The sequence below is a fragment of the Aethalodelphis obliquidens genome, unplaced genomic scaffold, assembly GCF_003676395.1.
Source record: "Aethalodelphis obliquidens isolate GAN/ISIS:26980383/991018 unplaced genomic scaffold, ASM367639v1 scaffold110, whole genome shotgun sequence".
Classification (NCBI taxonomy): domain Eukaryota; kingdom Metazoa; phylum Chordata; class Mammalia; order Artiodactyla; family Delphinidae; genus Aethalodelphis; species Aethalodelphis obliquidens.
This window is the reverse complement of record NW_020838054.1, coordinates 539393-547841: the sequence shown is the minus strand read 5'-3', so window position 1 is coordinate 547841 and position 8449 is coordinate 539393. Positions and strand designations below refer to the sequence as shown.

Genomic DNA, 8449 nt, shown 5'->3' with positions numbered 1-8449 from the left:
GAAAAACTGTAGGAGAAAGAACCTTGTCAAACTCAATGATGACAATATGGCCAGAGTCCGAGAATAGAATAAAAGAAAAAATAACAGCAACCTTCATGAGTGGGCAGTTAATTCTAATCCCTGCCTTTAAGTTGCAGAGCGGGCAGAAGATAATTTAATCAAAATCAGCAGGCTTTAATGCCAGATGCTCTAGGTAGGGAGATGTTTATTCATGGGAGCTGTCTTTTTGTTAGTTTGTAAGATGATTCATATCTCCACCAATATTTAAATTCAGCCATACAGCTTTTGGAGGGATTTTAAGGAAGATATCCAAAACACTAGCTGATAACTAAGGGTGGGAGATCTCAGAATAAACCACTGAGTAGGGGTGGCCTTGGAGAATAGCTTGGAGGAAAGGTTTGTTCTCTACCATGTGCACCACCACAACTGAACATAGGGATATGAGGAGGGGTGGCAGTTCGGCTTGGGAAGACTCTTCTCTCTAACCGAGCCATCCTGGCCTCATCATCATCCCCCCCCCACCCCGCCTCATCATCATCCCCCCCCCACCCCGCCCCAGGTGTCAGGAATGGTTCTTTGAAATGTCTGAGCTACATCAACAGACGTGTCACAAGGGCTGCTTTGTGATGGCTAAGTCCCTCCTTAGCCACCATTGGCTGAGGGTACGGACCCTTCATCGTCCTGGGGAGCTGTATATATAGCGTGGTCAGTAGGCCCGGAGTAGACCACTGGTAGGCTTCAATACAGCTGAGGTGTGCCGAAGACTACGAGAGCCTGATACAGACATGGATCGAAAACCCTCGAAAGCCAAAAGGAGGAGGGTGGCTGAGGCTCCCTATAACCTCAGACCTAGACATGGTGGCCACGTAAGATGACCCTACCCAAGCTGTTTTCTTCATGGATTCCCTCTCCCCCAAGAATCCTACCCTCTCCCTGCCTGGCACAAACCCCCTCCTCAGCCCTGACCCCTCCTCATGAAGTCTCCCTTTCCATCAATAGCCCATCTTCTTCTCCCTAATCCAATGTCCTTTTGACCTCACTCTGTTGTCCTTCCAGGTGCTGAAGACAGCCAGGACCGTGACGAAACCCCGTCAAAGGAGTCTGAATAAAAAAGCCTCTAAGAAAGCTGTCAACCCCACAAAACAGCAGAAGAAAGCTACAAGACAAACACTCTCCAGCTGTTCTCACAGGCTGGATGAGACACTAAATCAACATCAGAATAATGCAGAGCAGAACCAAGAGGCCGAGCAGAATCAAGAGGCCGTGCAGAACCAACTGCCGTGCGGCAACACCCCTCCAAGCGAAGAGCTGGTGAGCCAGTAAAGCTCAGGGGGAGGCCAGAGACCTCAGAAATATCTGCCAAGTCTGAGGTCTGAGAAATGGCCAACTGTGTAGACACGGAATTTTATAGCATCAGGGTACACGGATGCTAATTAAATAAAAATCAACTTGTGAAAATTTCTGTGTGTTTCTGCGAGTTCTCTCATGGTGGGAGCAGGGAAGGAAGGGAAGAGGCAGGTGTGTGAGGAGGGAGGGACATTGAGCCCTGCAAGGTTGCGGGGGACACTGGCAGAATCACAGTTAACCAGACAGTGGGGATAAGGAATGGGTCAGGACTGAGTGCTGAAGATAAATTTCCTACTTAACACTTGAACCCACAGGCAAGGTGGAAAGGGGCTTGGCGTTTCTGTCTTTGGGGTAGGGGGCTGCACGAGGGGCACGACAAAGTGTACATTGCCAGAACCTATGTGGTTTGAGGTGTGTAGGTGGCAGTATCATCCCAAGAAATAGACAAATCACTTCCAGGCCACCTACGTCATACAAGTGTTTGCTACATCTCACCCTACGATGCCAGCGACTAAAGGTCCTCCAGAGGGCCAAAAATCTCACCCTACTAAAAGTTATTGAAAGCACCCTGAGGACTCAAATAATGGTGGATGGAAGCCACAAACTCAACACTGATCAGCCCACTTTCTAAAGAAACTTAAGGTGGAGCAGTGGCTTCCCAAGGGCAGGGAAGTAAGAGCTGTCTGCTCTCAGTACAGGCAACTGTCTACAAAGAATTCTAAAACAACATCATCTCCCCTCCAAACATCTTTTATCTCTATTCCTTCCAAAGTTCTTGTTGTTTTTTCTCTGAAGAGACGATCCTTTTAAGTGGTTTTATTGAAGTATAATTGACATATAATAAATTGCACATGCTTAAAGTGACCGCTGAATGAGTTTGGTCATATGTGTATACTTGTTAAACCATTACCACAATTATAAGTGTGAAAATACCCATCACCCCCATAAGTCTCCCCTTACCCCCTGACAATTGCTTCCTCTTGTCCCTCTCTGCACCCCCATCCTCAGATAACCACTGATTTGCTTGCTGTCTCCACAGATTACATGTTCTGGCATTTTATATAAATGGAATCAGTATGTACTCATTTTTATCCAGCTTCTGTTACTCAGCATAGAGAGGCAATGTTCTTGTGTACATCAATATTACATTTCTTTTTAATATTATGATTGTTATTTTGTTGAGAGTTCAGTAGCATTTAAATGATGCCACAAACTTGCTTTAATTTTATTTAAAAATTAAGATCATTGTCAAGCCATGTGCAGTCATAAGAAATAGTAAGATACCTTATACCCTTAACCTAGTTTCTCTCAGTGGTAACATGTTGCATATCTATAGGACAATATCACAATCAGGAAACTGAAATTGTTTTGATCCGTTTACCATATTCAATTTTTCCAGTTTTACATGCACAAGTCTGTGTGCGTGTGTGTATGGTTCTATGCAATTTTAGCACCTGTGTAATTTCCTGTGATTATCACCACTACAGTCAAGATACAGAAAGTTTCCATCACAAGGATCTGTCATGCTACTCATTTATAATCACAACTATCTCCCTCTCTCCATGACCCCTGGAATCAGTAGTTTGTTCTTCATGTCTATAATGCTGCCATTAGAATGTTAAATAAATAGAATCATTCAACATATAACCTTTTGTGATTGGCTTTTTACATTCAGCATAAATCCCTTGACATATATTCAAGTGGTTGTGTGTATCAATTTTTTTTTTTTTGCTTTCTTTATTGGTGAGTAGTATTCTATGGTATGGATGTACCACAGTTTTTTTTTTTTTTTTCTGTCATTTCTTTCTTTTTTTTTTTTTAACATCTTTATTGGGGTATAATTGCTTTACAATGGTGTGTTAGTTTCTGCTTTATAACAAAGTGAATCAGTTACACATATACATATGTTCCCACATCTCTTCCCTCTTGCGTCTCTCTCCCTCCCACCCTCCCTATTGTACCACAGTTTAACCATTCATTTATTGAAGGACATTTTCGTTGTTTTTATTTTTTGACTATTACGAATAAGGCTGATATGATCGTTCCTGTATAAGTTTTTCTATGAACTTAAAGTTTTCATTTCTCTGAGATAAATGCCCACGAGTACAATTGCTGGGTCATATGGTAATGGCATATTCAGTTTTGTAAAAAAGTTCCATACTTCTCTCCAGAGTGGCTATATTAGTTTACAGTCCCACCAGGTCTTTTGCACTCTCACCAGCATTTGGTGTTATCATTTAAAAAATTGTTTTAAGTGATTCTGGTTCATGTATAGTGATATCTCATTGAACTTTTCATTTGCAATTCCCTGATGGTAAATGTTGAACATCTTTTTATGTGCTCATTTGCCATCTGTATATCCTCTTCACTAAGATTTCTATTCATGTCTATAGCCTATTTTTTTTTAACACTGACAAAATCAGGCTTTCATGAATTTGAACACAAGGCACAGGTTTCCAGGTGCACAGAAATACATCTCCATTTTACGACTGCTTATTAAAAATCTCAATCTTTTATGATAGGGATAAAAGAACAAATTGTTTCTTTTTTAAGCAGCAAGACCTTCCTTACTATGACCTTATGGGCTTTTGTTAAGAGCTGATCATCTGAATTTCTAGGACTTCTTGCAATTATATATATAGCATGTATATTATTTCCTTTCTACACCCACCTACCACTAGCTGGTTGTTGCCTCCTAGACCCTGGTGAGTTTTTCTGTGGTTAAATGATGTTTTAGTTTCTGTATAAACACAGAGCCTCTTTGTTGTCTTCTATATATAATATTTTCTTCCTCTGTGTGTCATTACAGTCCCTTTAGGCTTTTGTTTACTCTTCATGAAATAAACGTGGATGCTCGATGCATCCCCTACTTACAAGATGCTGGATCAGGATTCCTATACTTGACATTTAGGATGATCTATTAGGGGCTTATAATGTACATTTCCACTCCTACTACAAATGCAATGGTCTGCCTTATGACAGAGTTATTAACTTTTCTTTATTCTATCACTCCATCCATTTTTGGTCCTTTCCCACAGGGTATGGCAACAGAGTCCAGTCCTTCTAGTATACTATACAACATGTAAGTTTTAACAGTGTATTTAGCCTATAGCTGTCGGTGGTGGGTAGCACTGAACTCCTGAACCTCCCAATCCTAGATCCAGTTGATATTTTCAAACTTAAAGTCATATAAGACAAGAGAAAATTCTACAGCCATACCATAGTGAGGTTTCTGGGGATATTTCTCTATGTTCAGCAGATTTATCAATAATCTCTGGCTTCTCCATTCCTTTGGCAATCAGAAAAAGACAGCCATCGTACAGCAGACTTGACGATAAAGGAACACCTGGCCACTCACTTCACACTGACATAACTAGAAAGGTTCTTGTCCTTTCCCCTCACCCAGGCTCTGGACTCCTAGCTGTACTTGAGCAGAGAGAGTAGTCCACTGAAAATTAATCACTCTGTTGGCTACATGTATTTTACACAAGTTCCTAAAATCTTATGTGTCGTCATATTTCTGAGCTGTATAATTCATGGTTACAATATCTAAATCAGCACAAAGGGAAAATGGCAGTAAGTCTGCTCATGATAGCTGAACCTAGCACTGAAGCTGGGTTCTACAGGGGCCCAGGCCAGTAGAGAGAAGTCTGGAGGGAGCACCTGATTGGAAATGTGGGCATAATGAATCTCTTTAGCAGCATCGTTGACCCCTTTCAAATTAAAATCCTCTGAATCCCTGCCCCTTGGAAAGTAAAAACAAAGGTCAAGAGAAATCACCTGTCCAAAGTCATTTAATGTCTTTGTTTGTTCACCCACATCAGTGAGGGTTGGAGGTCTGCCTGTTTTCTCCTAGTCTAGTCTTGGTGAAGCCTCAGTTTCTGTTCAGTTGTATTGTGTTCTCCTGACTGGCAAAGCCTTGGTATCCCTAGTCCAGACCAGACAGACTAATGTTAGGGCTGCATGTCTTTGGTCATGAGCACTGAAATTTAAAAAAAAAAAAAAAAAAAAAAAAAAAAAAAGAGCACACTTAGCACTTCCAGTTCCTAAAGAATTTTCTCTAATATTTGAATTCTTGTTGTTGTTGGCCTCTTCCTTTTTAAGCCATTGCATCTCCTTCTTCAGTTCTTGTACTCTTATTAGGAGTTTTTCGGTCTGGTTTCTGTTTACGTCATTCTTAGCAATGAAATGATAACCCCAGGAATAAAGGAGCCATATAGGTCCAACCCATCTGCTTATCGTGGGCCACTGCTATAGCCCATTTTCTAATTGGATTTTTAACTTTTTTCACTGTTGAATGTCAAGAGCTCTTTATATGTTTCAGATACAAGTCCTTTGTCAGGTAATGTGATTTATATTTTTTCCCAGTCTGTAGCTTATGCTTCATCATCATTATAGCATGTTTCACAAAGCAAAAGTCATAATTTTCATGAGGTCCAGTTTATCAATTTTTTCCTTTTATGGATCATGCTTTTGGTGTCTAAGGACTTTTCACCTGGTCTCAGGTACCAAACATCTTCTCTAAGATTATATAGTTTTACATTTCAATGTGTGATATTTTTTCATTTCTGTATAAGGTATGAGATTTGGGCCAAGGTTTTTTTGTTGTTATTTTGTTTTGTTTTGTTTTTAAACTATGGATGTCCGATTGCTCCAGGACAATTTGTTAGAAAGGGTACTCTTACTCCTTGAATTGCTTTTTCATTTTTGTCTAAAATAGTTAGGAATATTGGTTTGAGTCTATTTCTGGGTTCTTTATTCTGTTCCATTGATATATGTGTCATCCCTCAGCAAACACCATGCTGTCTTCATTATTGTGACTGCATAGTAAACCTTAATACCAGGTATGGTGACTCTTTCCACTTTCTTCTTGTACTCTCTTGGTAGTTTTGATATCAGGGTAATCCTGGCTTCATAAAATGAGATGTGAAATGTCCTCACCCTCTTTGATTTTGTGATAAAGAGTAAATGTCAATGTATAATCTCTAACTGTTTGGTAGAATTTTCCAGTGAAATCATGCGGACATGGGTATTTCTTTTTCAGAACTTAAACTACAAATTCAATCTCTTTATTGGTTATAGGACTAATTACATTGCCTATATAACCTTTTGGGGGGGGTGGTAATTTGTGGTATTTCAAAGAATTGATTCATTTCTTGTAATTTTTCACATTTATGAGTTAACAAGAGTATCCACTTATTATCCATTTAACTGACTGCAGGATCTGTGATGACAGTCCCTGTTTCATCCCTGATATTTGTCGTTGTTTTCTCTAATTTTCTCTGTCAGTCTTTCCAAAGTTTTGTCAATTTCATTGATTGTTTTGAATAGAGAAAATCAATGGGGAAAAACTATTTTATTCTTCCTTTCAATTTTGCTGATTTCTGCTCTTTATTTACTTCCTTGCTTTGGGTTTATTTTCTTTTTTTCCTATCTTCTTTAAGTAAGAACTTAGGTCTCTGATTTGAGACCTTTCCTTCTTTCTAATGTAAGCATTTAATGCTATGAATTGCTCTCTTAGTGGTACGTTAGCTGCATTCCACATATTTTGATATGTCTTTTCATTTTCATTCAGCTCAATGTCTTTTTAAAAAAATTTTCCTTGCGACTTTGTCCTTGACCCATGGATTATTTATAAGTGTGTTTAATTTCCAATTGTTTAGAGATTTTCCTGTTGTCTTTCATATTTACATATTTCTAGTTTGATTCCGTTATGCTCAGAAAATATGTTCTGTAGTATTTCAATCTCTTAAATTTGTTGAGGCTCATTTTATGGCCCAGGATGTACATTATCTTGGTATCAATATATGCTCTGAGGACTCTTGAAACAAGTGTGTACTCTGTTGTTGTTGACTCTTCTATATATAAATTAGATCCTGTTGGTCATTGTTTTGTTCAGTTATTCAGTCTTTGCTGACTTTCTGCCTAGTGGTTCTATCAGTTGCTGAGTGTTAGGTGTTTGAAGTCCAAGTATAACTGTGGCTTAGTCAATGTCTTCTTTCAGTTCTGTCAGTTTTTGCTTTGTGTATTTGGAAACTCTGCTGTTTGGTTGATACATATTCAGGACAGTTATATCTTTGTGGTGGATTGATGCTTTTATAATAATGTAATATTCCTCTTTGCCCTTAGTAGCTCTCTTTGCTATGATGTCTACTTTACCAGATACTAATATAGTCATTCCTGCTTTTTATTTTTAATTGTGGTAAAATACACATAACAAAATTTGTCATCTTAACCATTTTAAGTGTGCATTTCAGTAATATTAAATCCATTTATGCAAGCAATCTCAAAAAACTGTTTTCATCTTGTAAAACTGAAACTCTATACCCATTAAACAACTCCTCAATCCCCCTGCCTCCATTCAACTTTCTGTCTATGAATTTAGCAACTCCAGCTACCTCATATAAATGGAATCATACAGTATTTGTCTTTTTGTGACTGACTTATTCATTTAGTATAATGCCCTCAAGGTTCACCCATGCTGTAAGAATGTGTCAGAATTTCCTTCCTTTTTTTAAGGCTAAATAATATCCCATTGCATGTATAGACCAGATTTTTAACCATTTATCTATCAACAAATACTTGGGTGGTTCCATCATTTGCCTATTGTGAATACTGCTGCTATGAGCATGGGTATACAAATGTATCTTCAAGACTCTGATTACAGACCCTTTTGTGTATATATCCTGAAATAGAATTGCTGGATCATATAGTAATTCTATTGTTAATTTTTTGAGAAACCTTCATATTGTTTTCCATATTGGCTGCACTAATTTATAGTCCTACCAACAGTACACAAGGGCTCTGCCATCATATCCATTTCCCAGAAGAGTGATTCTGCCCCTCAATCTCTGGTGCAACCCTATTCCTTTTTTTTCCCTTAATCTAGCTGAGCCAGGCTGGCATTTTGAAAAGTAATATGTTTTTTTTCAGAATTCAGGGAGAAAATACAGAAGAATATGTTAGGAAGCAAAAACTTGCCAAGCTTGGCAAGTTCAAGTTTCTATTCCAAGTACTGTCACTTAAACTTTGCTTCCTATTCCCTCACCTCTTTGCCATCTTTTTTTTTTTTTTTTTTTTTTTTTTTTTTTTTTTTTTTTTT

The 8449-nt window shown here is 38.5% G+C and overlaps 1 pseudogene; it reads right to left on the bottom strand.

The window, feature by feature from the left end:
* Positions 1-3365: 3365 nt before the first annotated feature.
* Positions 3366-8449, bottom strand: part of LOC113614984 (tRNA pseudouridine(38/39) synthase pseudogene) — a 28869-nt pseudogene continuing 23785 nt past the window's right edge.